This window comes from Carlito syrichta, unplaced genomic scaffold (assembly GCF_000164805.1).
Source record: "Carlito syrichta isolate Samal-C Ts95f unplaced genomic scaffold, Tarsius_syrichta-2.0.1 Scaffold305070, whole genome shotgun sequence".
In the NCBI taxonomy this organism is placed as follows: domain Eukaryota; kingdom Metazoa; phylum Chordata; class Mammalia; order Primates; family Tarsiidae; genus Carlito; species Carlito syrichta.
The window spans coordinates 161,492-173,581 of NW_007249166.1; the positions used below are offsets into that span (position 1 = coordinate 161,492).

At 49.6% G+C, this 12,090-nt stretch overlaps 1 protein-coding gene across 1 annotated transcript in view; it reads left to right on the forward strand.

The window, feature by feature from the left end:
- The first annotated feature begins 250 nt into the window (after window positions 1–250).
- Window positions 251–12,090, forward strand: part of ITPRIP (inositol 1,4,5-trisphosphate receptor interacting protein) — a 14,627-nt gene continuing 2,787 nt past the window's right edge. Inside the window, exon 1 of the mRNA XM_008061080.1 lies at window positions 251–351. The gene's annotated coding sequence lies outside the window, so the exon portion shown is untranslated. The remainder of the gene's footprint in view (window positions 352–12,090) is intronic.

Genomic DNA, 12,090 nt, shown 5'->3' on the forward strand with positions numbered 1-12,090 from the left:
CCTTTTGCTTTTGTGTCTCTTGTTCCCCTTTATTGAGATGAAAGTGGTTTTTAGATCTTTGCAGACACACACACACACACACATACACACACACTCTCTCTCACACACACTCGCACAGAGAGAGAGAGAGAGAGAGAGAGAGAGAGAGAGAGTGAGAGAGAGAGAGTGTGTGTAGGAGGCCCCAAGAGCTTCTCTTTCTCCCCATCCCTCTCCCTTGCGCCACCCTTCTCCCCACCCCTTCCACAGCCCAGCTGGAGCCCAAGCATTGTGTCAGGTACTACCAGGGGATGGGGTGGAACAGTCTGGGATTTCGCTGTGTGGGGACCAGAATCCCAGGAAGCCAGGATGTGGGTAAGAGACCGGTGAGGTGGCTGAGGTGAGGTGGCTGAGGTGGCATAACTGTCCTTTCTGTGGCCATGGAAATGTCCTGGGGGGGGGGGAGCTCATCTTCCCTCATGCACATGCCTGAAAGACACCCTGGTGTCTTTCTGAGCTGAGCTGGTCTCTCTTTGTTCCCCACCACTGATCAAAAGGAAGGTGGCTGCTGGGTGCCTGCAGTTTATTTAGTTCCATTCATCCCAGTTCTTCTGTGAAAGGGGGAACTTGGGAGGAGGCCAGGAGTGTGGCTAAGGGAGGACTTTGTTTCCACATTGTTTTCCTTTGTGTCTACTCCCTGGTTCTGTCCCAGCCTCCTCCCCTCCCCATCAAGCCAGTGTGTCTGTGCTATTTGGAGTCTGCTTCCAACAGTGCAGCCTCCCCTCCCTGCCCCACGGACAAAGTGTGGTTTTGCCTGATCATTTGCGGCTCTGTTTGGAGGCAGGGGGTGCACAGAACACAGGATGGAGAGAGAGAAGAGATGAAAGCTGGCGCCCTGGCAGGTATTAACATCCTCTCTGTATCAGCACGCTTGTGGTTGATCTGGGGCCCACAAGGGCTAGGGGAAGTTCTGAGGAATATTAGCTTAAGCCAATCCAGGACAGTGGAAAAGGGTTAGGGCATTGTGACTGTAAGTAACAAGCACCTTGTGATTTCAGGCATAAAAATCTGAGGCAGGAATCCCTGTGCTTAAGGGAGGCCCTTCCTTGCAGGCACACTGTGGGAAACCCATCCTTCCTACTGAGTGCTGAGCATTTGAGGAGGCCTTCTTTTGAAAGCTGGTGCCTCCAGTGTGTGATATGAGCTGTGGGCCCCCAGGATAGTGTGTGTCCTTGGCACCATGAGTAGGTCTGCGCCAAGTGCTTTGGGGAATGTAAAGACAAACAAGACCCACCCTTGCCCTGGAGAATCTTACTGTGAGGAAAGCAAAAGGACAAGACAGTATGACAGCTGATGAGAAAGCAGATGGGCACACAAGGTCTGGAGCCATGGTCCTTTGTGTGACCTTGGGCAGATTACTTCACCTCTCAGCACTGTGGGCTCCTGCATGGGACATGGGACTAATGGCACCCTCTCCCAGCATTGCTGCATGGGTTATGTGTCCTTAATAAGGATAGAGGCACCCACCCAGCAAACCTTTGCTGGGGACCCGCAATGTGCTTTACACATCTGTGGAGCCATCTCACCTATACAAGATGCCTACCTGCACTCAGAGGGGCCAAATAAATATGTTCTTCTCCCTCCCCTTATTCTTCTATGCCTTTCAAGAAAGGGGAATGTCTTGGATGTTGAGGGTAGAACAGGAACCAGGAGGGCTTCTTGGAAGTGAGTGATTTTGAGATGGGCTTACTATGAGGTCAGTTGGGTAGGGATTTTGGCCAGCAGAGAGGTGAATTGTGGTTGCTGCAGGGAATGGTGTTCGTGTGTAGGAGGTATTCAGGGCATAGGAGATGATCTGAAGTGGTTGGGTCAGGCAGAGAGGGATTCAGGGGCGTCCCCCGAGGCTGGTTGGGGTCAGTACCCATTCACCATTCTTAAAGCTCTGACCTGTGTCGCAAGGAAACAGAACTCCATTGAAGTGGGAAAGTAAGACCTCCAGGATTGCAGAGGCTACCTGGGGGTGCTGGGTGTTGGGGGAGCTCAGACAAGCTGATCCTAGAGGTCTATGCTGGCCAGGATGTTAGAGCCCTGTTTCACATGGAATCACCAGGCTATAATGCAAAACAAAGGCCAAGTCATAGATGGCTGGAGATACTGGAGGTACCCCAAATAAAAGGGAAAGTCAGTGGGAGGAGCTGGCTGGGAGAGAGGAGAGAGGAGGATGTGTTGTGCTTTGAGACTGCATTAGTCTCCTGGGCTTGCTGTAACAAATTGCCACAAACTAGGGGGATTAAACAGGAGATTTTTATTCTCTCACAAACTCTGGAGTCCAGGATCAAGGGTCAGGGTCACACTCCCTCCAAATGCTCTAGGGGATAATCTCCCGTTGCTTTTTCTAGCCCCTGCTGGCTCAGATGACCCTTGGCTGCAGCTGCATCACTCCCATCCCTGCCTGCAGCTCTCATCACCTCTCCTCTGTCTATCTTCTCCCTCTCTGTCTCTTCTTAAGGACACTTGTTGTTGGATTTAGGGTCCACCCAGGTAATCCAGGATGATCTCATCTCAAGATCCTTAAATTAATCATATTTGCAAAGACCCTTTTTCCAAATAAGGTCACATTCATGGGAACTGGGCATTAGCATAAAGATAGTCCTTTTGGGGGTCTTCATTCAATGGTGTCACACAATGACTGTTGGATTTGGGTACCCTAGAGAGAATAGATGAGATATAAGGAGATATGGGCCAGGACTCAGGGGCTGCAGGGGAGTCCCCTCTTTGTCTCTGTGACTGTTTTACTCCTTGTCATTCCTTCTCCTCACTCCCCATCCCACAACCCAGCTATAACACTGGACCTGTCTGTCTGACGCTGTGACTTCTGTGTTGTTCTGTGGGTCAGGGCCTCTGCTATTGGGAAGTCAGGCAGGGAGACTGGCAGAGGGACGTGTTGTCCTTCCTGGGAGATTGATGGCTTCCCTGCCTTCTCCATCTGCTCCTCAAGGGACATGCATTAGCTGACAAAGGACCGGGAACAGGAAGGATGTGGCTCGCCCACCCAGAGTCGGCTGCTTCTGAGCTGTTGTCCTTCCTGTGCCTCAGCTGGCTGACTGGCTGCCCTTATAACCCCAGTCCAGGGGATGGGGTTGGCATTCTGGTGACTTTTTCAAAACCCCACCTTCTTCCGAGAGTGGTCCTTGAGGAAACTTAAATGCTTTGGGCAAGTGTGATTGGGCACCTCCCATGAATCCAGCCAGTGTGTCCACATAAAGACAGTAGAGGCTCACTTTGACAAAAGTGCCAGCCCCCACTGGCTAATTGGTTCATCTTGAGTAGGCATGTGGGGCAGAGGTCTTACCTCTCTGCTTCTCTCCTCCTCTCCTGTTCACCCACCCTCACCAGAGTCCAGGCTTGACTCCTGGGTCCTCCTGAACCCATTTTTCTGCTCAGTCAGTCTGGGCTCTTTTCTGGGTTGGGGAAGGGGTGGGGGGGGAGGGAAATCCTGTGGATTTTACTCTATAATACCAAGCACTCTTTGGATCCTTAGTGCATAACCGTCAGCCCTTTTTGCTTCTGTTGTCTGGCCGGGGACACAGTGGCTGGATTCATGACATGCCTGGTCAAAACATTAAATGTCCTCAGAAGAAAGAGAGTTTTCAAAAAAAGTCACCAGGATACGAACCCCAATGGAGTTTCTCTCTTTTCTTTTAGTCCTTGCAGAGGTTGTGGGGAAGAAAGAAAACCTGTTCTGGCTTTTACATAAAACTCCTAGCAAGGCCTGGCATGGAGTAAACCTTCATAAATGCTAGTTATGATTATTCTGAGCATGGCTTTTGTGGCCTGCTGGGAGGCACTGGAATAGAGTCAGTACTGGGTCTAAGGAGAAAGGTCGTGCCAGGGGTATTTCAGGAGTCCTTGACACAAAGGAAATAGTGGGTTTGCCAAGTAGTTACTGAGGTGGTCGGAGTGAGGAGAGTCCGGGGACCAGGGTGACCTTGAGGAATGCTTCATACAGGGGAGGGAAGGCAGTAGGCAGCATGGGAGGGGCTGCAGAGCACAGCCAACAGGCTATGGGCGGCCCACTAACATTTTTTTCGCCCACATGGTTTTAAAGAATTTTTGAAATAGTCAATATTTAAAAATTGACGGATTTTTATAAAATCCAGATTACTGGTTTCTCTTGGGGAAAAAGAAAAATCTTGTCATCTCGGTGCACAGGATATGTGATATGGTAGCTCTCCCATTCAACGGAAGCATGTGACATCTAGTTGATCAAAGTTCCCACCTCTCAGCTCTCCACTCCAGTCTCATTCATTTTCTCTGGAGGCTGGCTCCCCAGGGACCTGGTTTTACAACCCTTGACTTCCAAAAGTGTGACTAGAAGAGATGAAGGGAAGGAGCCCAGTGGCCAGCAGGGAGGCAGTTCCCAGAAAGTTGGACCTGGCTGATGCCAGAAAGAAGGCCCTGCCCAGTGAGAGGAAGAAGATGATGGGGCAGGAAGGGGATGCTGCAAAGACCCTGAGAAGAAGAGGAAGTGCTGGGAGTCCAGACCACACACTTTCTACCTACTTTCTCAATGATTTTTTGTTAGTTTTCTTTCTTCCTTTTTCCTCACTTCCTTTCTTTGCCTGTTCCTCCCTCTTCTACCAGGGCCCAGCTCCAACTCCAGCACTGCTCAGCCCCTCACAGATCCTCTTCCCTGTACCCATTTGGTGTGCCCGTGAAAAGAGCCCCCCGCCCCCTTCAAGTCAGAGATGCCCTGGTGTTAGCTTTGCTCTTGCCGGGCCAAGGTCTTTTTCTCTCCCATGGGTGGGGGCCAATCAGGTTAAGCAGTGATGCATTCAGAGCAGCTATTACTGAATCATTTGTGCTATGTCCTAACTCTGTCCTAAGTTAGGCAAAAAGGAAGGAGTTGTTGGAGACATGTCTCTACCACAGCTGTATCTGCCCTTGGCCATCTCCCAGTGCAAGATAAGTTAACCCTCACCAGACATGCTGGGAGCCTGTATTGTGCTCAACCCCTTGCCTGGTGCTCTGGGGGCTACAGGAGGAAATCCAGCTTTCTGACCATCCTGGAATTGTAGGTAGGAAGGCAGGGACTGGTGGGTGCACAGTAAAGAGCAGGAAGGTGGCCTGACCTACAGAAGTTCCAAGAAAGATGAGGTAGGCCTGCTCCCAGGGGCAGGCTCCCAGTGGAAGGGCCCTGAGCCAACCTTGTATAATGGATGGCATTGGACTTGGCGCAGAAGCTGGTCTGACTCCAGCATGGAGCCTGTGCCCTGCTAGAGAGAAGCACGGAATCAGGGATGAGATGGGTAGACTGGGTCACAGGAAGAGAATTTCATCAAGGCTCAGACTGCTGCCCATGGGTTCCAGACTTCAAACCAAGACTCAGGGTCAGACTCATGCTCTGCATTCAACCTGTCTTTTCTCAAAGTCCTGTTTCTCCAAGGTCTGGGAAGCCTGGACAACCAACCTGAATGATTTTGGTGGTCATCACTGATAATGGTGCCAAGGAGGTGGCCCAGATAGGGGGAGGTAGCAGAGCTCACTCGTTTCCCATCACGACCACCCCCACCCCCCAGGGATGGAAGGAGAAGTGCTGCTCACATACAGTCATGCACTGCAGACCAGGAATCTTAGAGACCACCCAGTGAACATCCCAGATCATCATCCTCTCCATCATCCTCTCCATCTGTATAGATAGGGATAATGCAACTACCTAATTGATGTTCTGGAAATTAAATGACAAAACACATGTGAAGTAATTAGCATCCTGCCTGGCATGGGATAACTGCTTTCTATCTGACTGATAATGAAATCATCCTCAGCTTTCGCTACCTCTCTCTGGTTCTGTGCAGGAATCCCTGCCAGATGCTCTCAGGAAGGTCCCATTAGGATGATGTCCACCCTGTCTCATCTACCTCTTCTCCTCTCCCCAAGTCAAGCATTTGTCCTCTTTAGGCCTCTGTTCCTCATCTGTAAAATGGAACTTAGATTACTACAACTCTAAATTCTGGCTTTATTAAATGGTGACTTTATTTCCCCTAACAACTGTGTACCTCATTAACTGGGACTGAAAAACTCCAGCACAAGGCCAGAATACAGTGGGGGTTCAGCCCAAACTTATGACACCTCGAGTCTCCCTTGGCTCCTTCTTTCTTGGAGGGGCCAGAAGCTAGATAGTGAAAAGGACCCAAGTAATCCCCAGGGCCTGGGCTAAAATGCCCTTCTCTGCCATCCACCACCTCCTTTATTCCATTTTATAAAGGAAACCTTTCAGCTGCTCCTTTTGGCTCTGAAGATGACACCAGGACCAGGGCTGCTTTTGTTGTTGTAGTTAGCAGAGCTAATTGCATCTGACAGTCTAGGCATGGGGTAAGCCCTTGGCGAGTTCCCGGATGTGGACTGCTATGACACTGCAGGAGCCACACCCGCTTCCTACCCAGAAGATGCCTGGGTGGGGAAGGGGTGGTTCTCAGACAAGAGCAGGCATTAGAAACTGCTGGAGGGCTTGTCAAGACACAGATACTGGGCCTCACCTCTGAAATTTCTGAGCAGGTCTAGGTTGCACCTGAAATTTTGCATTTCTGACAAGTTCCCAGGTGTTGCTGTTGACTGCTAAGCACTTTGAGAACCACTATCCCAGAGGGAATACCAGGCCCCTGAGAAATGGGTCCTGGGCACCCCTGCTGCTGAGGCCACAGTCAGCCAATCCTGGGTTGGGGTAGGTGAGACAGAAGGGCTGTGATGAACAGATTGTGGGGCTGACACAGGCTCCTCTGCTCCTGGTTTGTTGTACGAATTCTTTCTGCAAGGAGAGGAGGAGGTGAATGTAGAGCCGAGGAGTTGCACACCGACATCTCCCCAGCAAGTGGGGCCAGGGAAGGTCTCCAGACAAGGAAAGGCCCCGACTAACAGAACACTCCCATTGCTTTACAGTTTTATAGTCTATAACTCATGTCCCTTTCTGCCTTCCCACATGGATTGTAATGTTCTTACTGCAGAGGGTCATGCCATACTCATTGTTGTGGACCCTGAGCATCTAGCATGTTCCTCAAGCTCAGTAGGTGCTCTGTAAATATAGCATAGTGGAAAAACTTGAGCTTTGTAAGCAAAGGCAGGCAGGCAGTTGGCTCAATCTCAGCCAGCTATGGTTTTTCTAGTCGTGTGGCTAGAAAATCACTTAGTCTCTTGGGCTTGGTTAACCCATCCAAGAAGCAGGGATGGACCTGTGTCTTAGAAGGTGAGAGTGGTCAGTATGTACAGTGCCCAGTGCATCGTAATGAGGGCTCAAGAAATGGAAGCTACCACTATTAGGTAACTCTTCGTGGTATTTGTTGGATTAAGCTGTGGTGGAGAGTCCTGCATCCTCTGGGGAACTCAGGAGTGAGGAAGCTCAGTGAAGGAAGGGAGCCACGCTGGATTTCCTCCAGGGTCTTGGGCTTCTGCCCAGGCTCTGAGGAAGGGTCTGAGTAAACTACTGGTCCTGGGCCAGCTACCTGTAGCCCTCTGCCTAGGCCACCCAAAGGCCATCGTCTTCCCTCAACCTCTGCTGCTTTGTGACCCTGGCCCTTTGCCAGGCTAAATTTAGATGTGAACTGCATGGGCCACCCCTCTCTGTGGGCAAAGGCAGGGGTGGAGAGGAATTCCGCAGGCTTCCTGCTGGCTTCCTGGCTAGTAGACAGACAAAAGTCTGCCAAGTGACACGGGTTTAATTTCAAAGTTGAACCCACCAGCCTATGTCTCAGACCACAGGTATGGGAGAACCTCATAGAGGTGAGAACTTTGGGCCAAGGCAGAGGTGGACATCTTTGTGATTGGGGGCAGAATTTCCAAACCCAAAAGGGGCCCCTTGGAGAAGTGAGTGTGCATGCACAGGTATCCATCGTTTGTGAGAGTCTCCCAGCTACCCCTCCTGTCTCCAAATGTCAGAACACCCCAATTCCTTCCCCTTGTTCTGAATCCTGAGATCCCAGGGCAATGTCCCCTGTGACGTGGTTTGGAAAGGGTAAGTGGCAAAGCCTTCAAACTCAACCCTACCTAGTGGGCAATGAGCAGCCATAGCCCCATTCTCTGTCTAGGTCTGGTCCTGCCTACCCTACCCTTTAAGGATCTGCAGACACACACAACCAGCTGTGCAGAGTTTAGTAAGAAGCAGATTGACAGCTGAGATCCTATCCTGGGGAAGGAGGAGATGGTTTAACTGAGGAAATGAGTCAGAGGGAACTCCTGACCTACAGGAGGATCCCAGGCTCTGAAGACTTCTTCCCCTTTGCTGGGGGCCAGGGTGGACACAGGAATGTGCCAAGGAATAGCAATAACAGCGGAGCATTTTGTGCTTTCAAAGCACTTTTGAGCATGCGTTCCTCCCTGCCCCTGGGACTTGGGCAGGGCTCGTGTGCTTGGCGAGTGAGAAAGCAGAGGCCTGTGGATGCTGAGGGGAAAGGAGCCTAACTTGTGCCAGCTCTGTGCTAATCACCCAAGGTGTAATATCTCATCTGACCTTCCCAACAGTCCTGTAAAGGAGGGGTGTTATTGACTCCTCCTTACAGGTAAAGCATGGGAGCCCTAGAGAAACTGAGTGATCCACCCACGATCACCCGGCAAGGGTAAGAATCAAGGTTCAAACCCTGGTCTGCTAGGTCTGCAGCCTGGGCTCCTTCCATTTGGCACTGTTTCCTTGGTGCTTCTGTGGAGTCTCGTTTGCAACCCTACAATTGCCAGCATTATTGTGGACTGCCCTCATCCTGCCAGAGTTACTTGTAGGGGCATCTGTGTGGCTCACTCCATCCTGAACTCCTGAAGGCAGGGTCATCTGCCTATTCCCATCCCATCCCAGCTACCTTTTTATAAGAAAACTTGTGCAAGGGCAGGCATTTTGCTATGTGCTATATGTGCATTATCTTGTTCAAGCTCTACAACAGCAAGTATTATTCTCATTTTACAGCTGAAGAAACTGAGGTTCTGAGAAGTTGAGTGCATTGTCTGAGGTCACATCCAGCTGGTGCACCTGCTGCGTTCTGACCCATTCTGCCTTTTCTGGAGTCTATCCTCTTAACCTCTTGCACAGCAAGTTTGTCCTTCAGTTGGTTTGGAATTCTGAACCTTACCTCCCCCAGTACATGGAGACTCTTACAGCCCTTCCTCCTCCAGCAGGCATAAAGGTAGATGCAGGTAGCACTGTGGAAGGTATGGGGTAAAGACAAAGAGGGACTTCCCAGCTACAGAGCTTGGCAACAGCACCACTCTCCTGTTGGTGGCATCTTACCCTGAATTGACATGGAAACTTGCTCCCTTGTAGGTGGCAGTTGCCAGGGATATTATATCGTGACTGGTAAAGACTTCTGTGCTCAAAAGTGGCTGCCTATGGTCCAGGTGTCCTGAAAGACCTCAGGACTCCCAAATTATCACCAAACTGCTGCCTGATATTCCCTTATTAGCACTCCATGCCTTGGCTTAAAACTCTCACCCATGTTAGTCAGTCAGCCTCACAATTATGCCTTGGACTACCCTGGCAAAACTTTCCGTTGCTATTTCTCTAATGTAGAAACCAGACATTTTTAGACGACACTGTGAGGCTGTCCCTATACCACCATCTCCCCTGCTGGGTGCCTGGGTCACGGTGTGCCAGCACCCGCCTGATGCTCGATGCCATTGTTCAATATTTGTTTCCAGATTCCAGAGGCCACAGAAATGCCCTGTCTGCAGGGACTTGTTGGGCCTAGGGGGAGGGGGAAGCAGGTGGGACACTCAATTCTTTTCCATTTCTTCAGCAGGAAACTCAGATGTCCAAAAAATTAAAATAAATGCATTAAGAAGTTTATTTGAGTGCATGGCCCATGGTGGCTTTTGCCCCAGAAAAGGGAAAGGAGTGAGTGGGTAGACCTTTCTAGAAGACAAGAAGTAAGTCCTGTGCTGGGTCACCACGAGCACCTCCATTGTACTAGTGGCATTGGAATAATAAATTTGACATGGTGTTGGAAAAAAACAAACCCAAAAAACAGGGCTGATCTGTTTCTGCAATTATCCAGCAAGCTACTCCTTGGCTTGGGAAAGAAAAGCTGGCTGTACTTTTTCCTCACTCACCCACCTTACAGTGTGACATCTTATTAGCTTTCTCCTGTTCCCCATTTTCTCCTCCAGTGGAAACCTGGAGTGCTTCAGAGCTCACCTCTGAAGCCTGAACTTACCCCCTCACTGGATTCCTTGGTGGCTGACCTCCTTCCCCCCCAGCCCTTTTGAGCTCTGCTGACCTGTCCAGCTGTTGAGGTGAGCTGTCTGAGTCACATCTGAACAGTAGCAAGCTCTGCCCAAGTGTGGCTAGCTGCAAACTCAGGCCATCTCCATTCTGCCCTTTGCCAGGGACCACCTGCGGAGGTATCCTCAACTGGTGACAAATTCCTGCTCCTAGGCACCATTAGGACAAGACTCCCAAATTATAACTCCAAAATTATATTTTATTATGCAAATTCAAGGACAGGGTCATAGGGTCTTAAGCCTAAGGAGTAGGGCTCAGGCCAACCCAGAAGCTCCTATCAGTCAGTGTTGGTGTGCACCAGGTGGGTGGTGGAAGAGGCCCATGTTCCCTTTGTTGCCCTGCAACAACCTCAGGACCTCAGCGGATTTGCACTTGACCATTTGCTCTTTTTACAGAGGTCCCAGACAGGGAGGGGACAGTTCAAGTGCAGAGTTTACTGTTAATTCCCAGAATTCCAACTGAGGAGAGGAGAGGTTGTACTGTAGGCTTACACTGTAAGACAGCGCTTCTTAGTCTTTAATGTGGATGGTGTTAAAAATACAGGTTCTGATTCAGTAGGTCTGGGGTGGGGCTAAGATTCTGCATTTCTAACTAGCTCCCAGGAGATAGTGCAGCTGCTGGTCTGTGAAGCACAATTTGAATTGCAAAAACTGTAGGGATTAACCCTTCCCCAAAAGTCACTTGAAGTCTAAAAATTCATTTATCCTGGGAGAATAGAGTACCTCCTTTCACAAAATTAAGAAGTCAGATTTAAAGTTCAGATGCCTCCTGAGAAGAAAACCAGAGACTAGGTAGCTCCTGGGTTATTGCTGAGATGACCCTGGGGAAAAAGGGAAGGCCTGGAGATCTGTGTCTGAATATGGGGTGAGGTCTTCCAAATCAAAAGTTTATAGTAGGGGAAGGTAAGGGCTCAAAACCACTTCAGAAACAATTTCTGTTCAGAGCATATTGCTATGCACAGGTCACTGGGCTCTGCAGTTTGCAACGATCATTGCATCTATCAGTACCATGACCTTATGGATATATTGCTTTCCTCTTGTACAATAAGGAAACTGGGACTCAGAGAGGTAAGTTGTTAGGAACTACAGGCACATGCTACCACACCCTGCTGATTTTTAATTTATTGTATAGATGAGGTCCCAGTAAGGCCTCTAAAATGTTAGGTTAGGTATGACAGGAAGTGTGAGCCATCCGGCGCCGCATGAAAGATGCAAAGAATTGCACAGAAGCTAGATTGAAAAATATAGTTTATTTACCTCCTCAAGGTAGGGGAGGGGACCAAAGCTTAGGAAAGCATTGCCCGGCCATCGCTCAAAGAACACATGGCCAGAACATAGCTTAGCAAGGCAATGGCAATGGCTGCTTGAAGTTGAATCCTTTTAAACTTTCCTTTTGGTGGGGGCAAGTCGTTTCCATGTCACCATGGAGAGGACAGACAAGCACAGGTTCCGATGTCAGGTGATGAACAGCAGTCACATGACTGCTGCCATGTTGATAGAGTCTGTGTCATGAAGGTCATGAAGGGTTGATTAGGCTAACTTGGGTCTTATGGATAGAGGCAAATACTTAAAATGGAAAAGCTAATTAGTACAAAACAAGCTGGTGTGGGGAGGGGGAACTTGTAAAACAATTATCAATAGCTACCTTTGAGAAACAGGTTCTGTCCTTGGCCAGTGATTATAGGGTAAATTAAAGTGAACTTCTAGAAAAACATGATAAAGCTAAGCAAAGTTAAAATGGCTGCTCATTGGGTATATTGACTCCATGTTATATCCTTTCATGAGTTAAAGTGCCCAAGATCACACAGCTGTTCAATGACAGGGCCGTTTAGAACCTAGCCCTCCCCACCCCCACCCCCC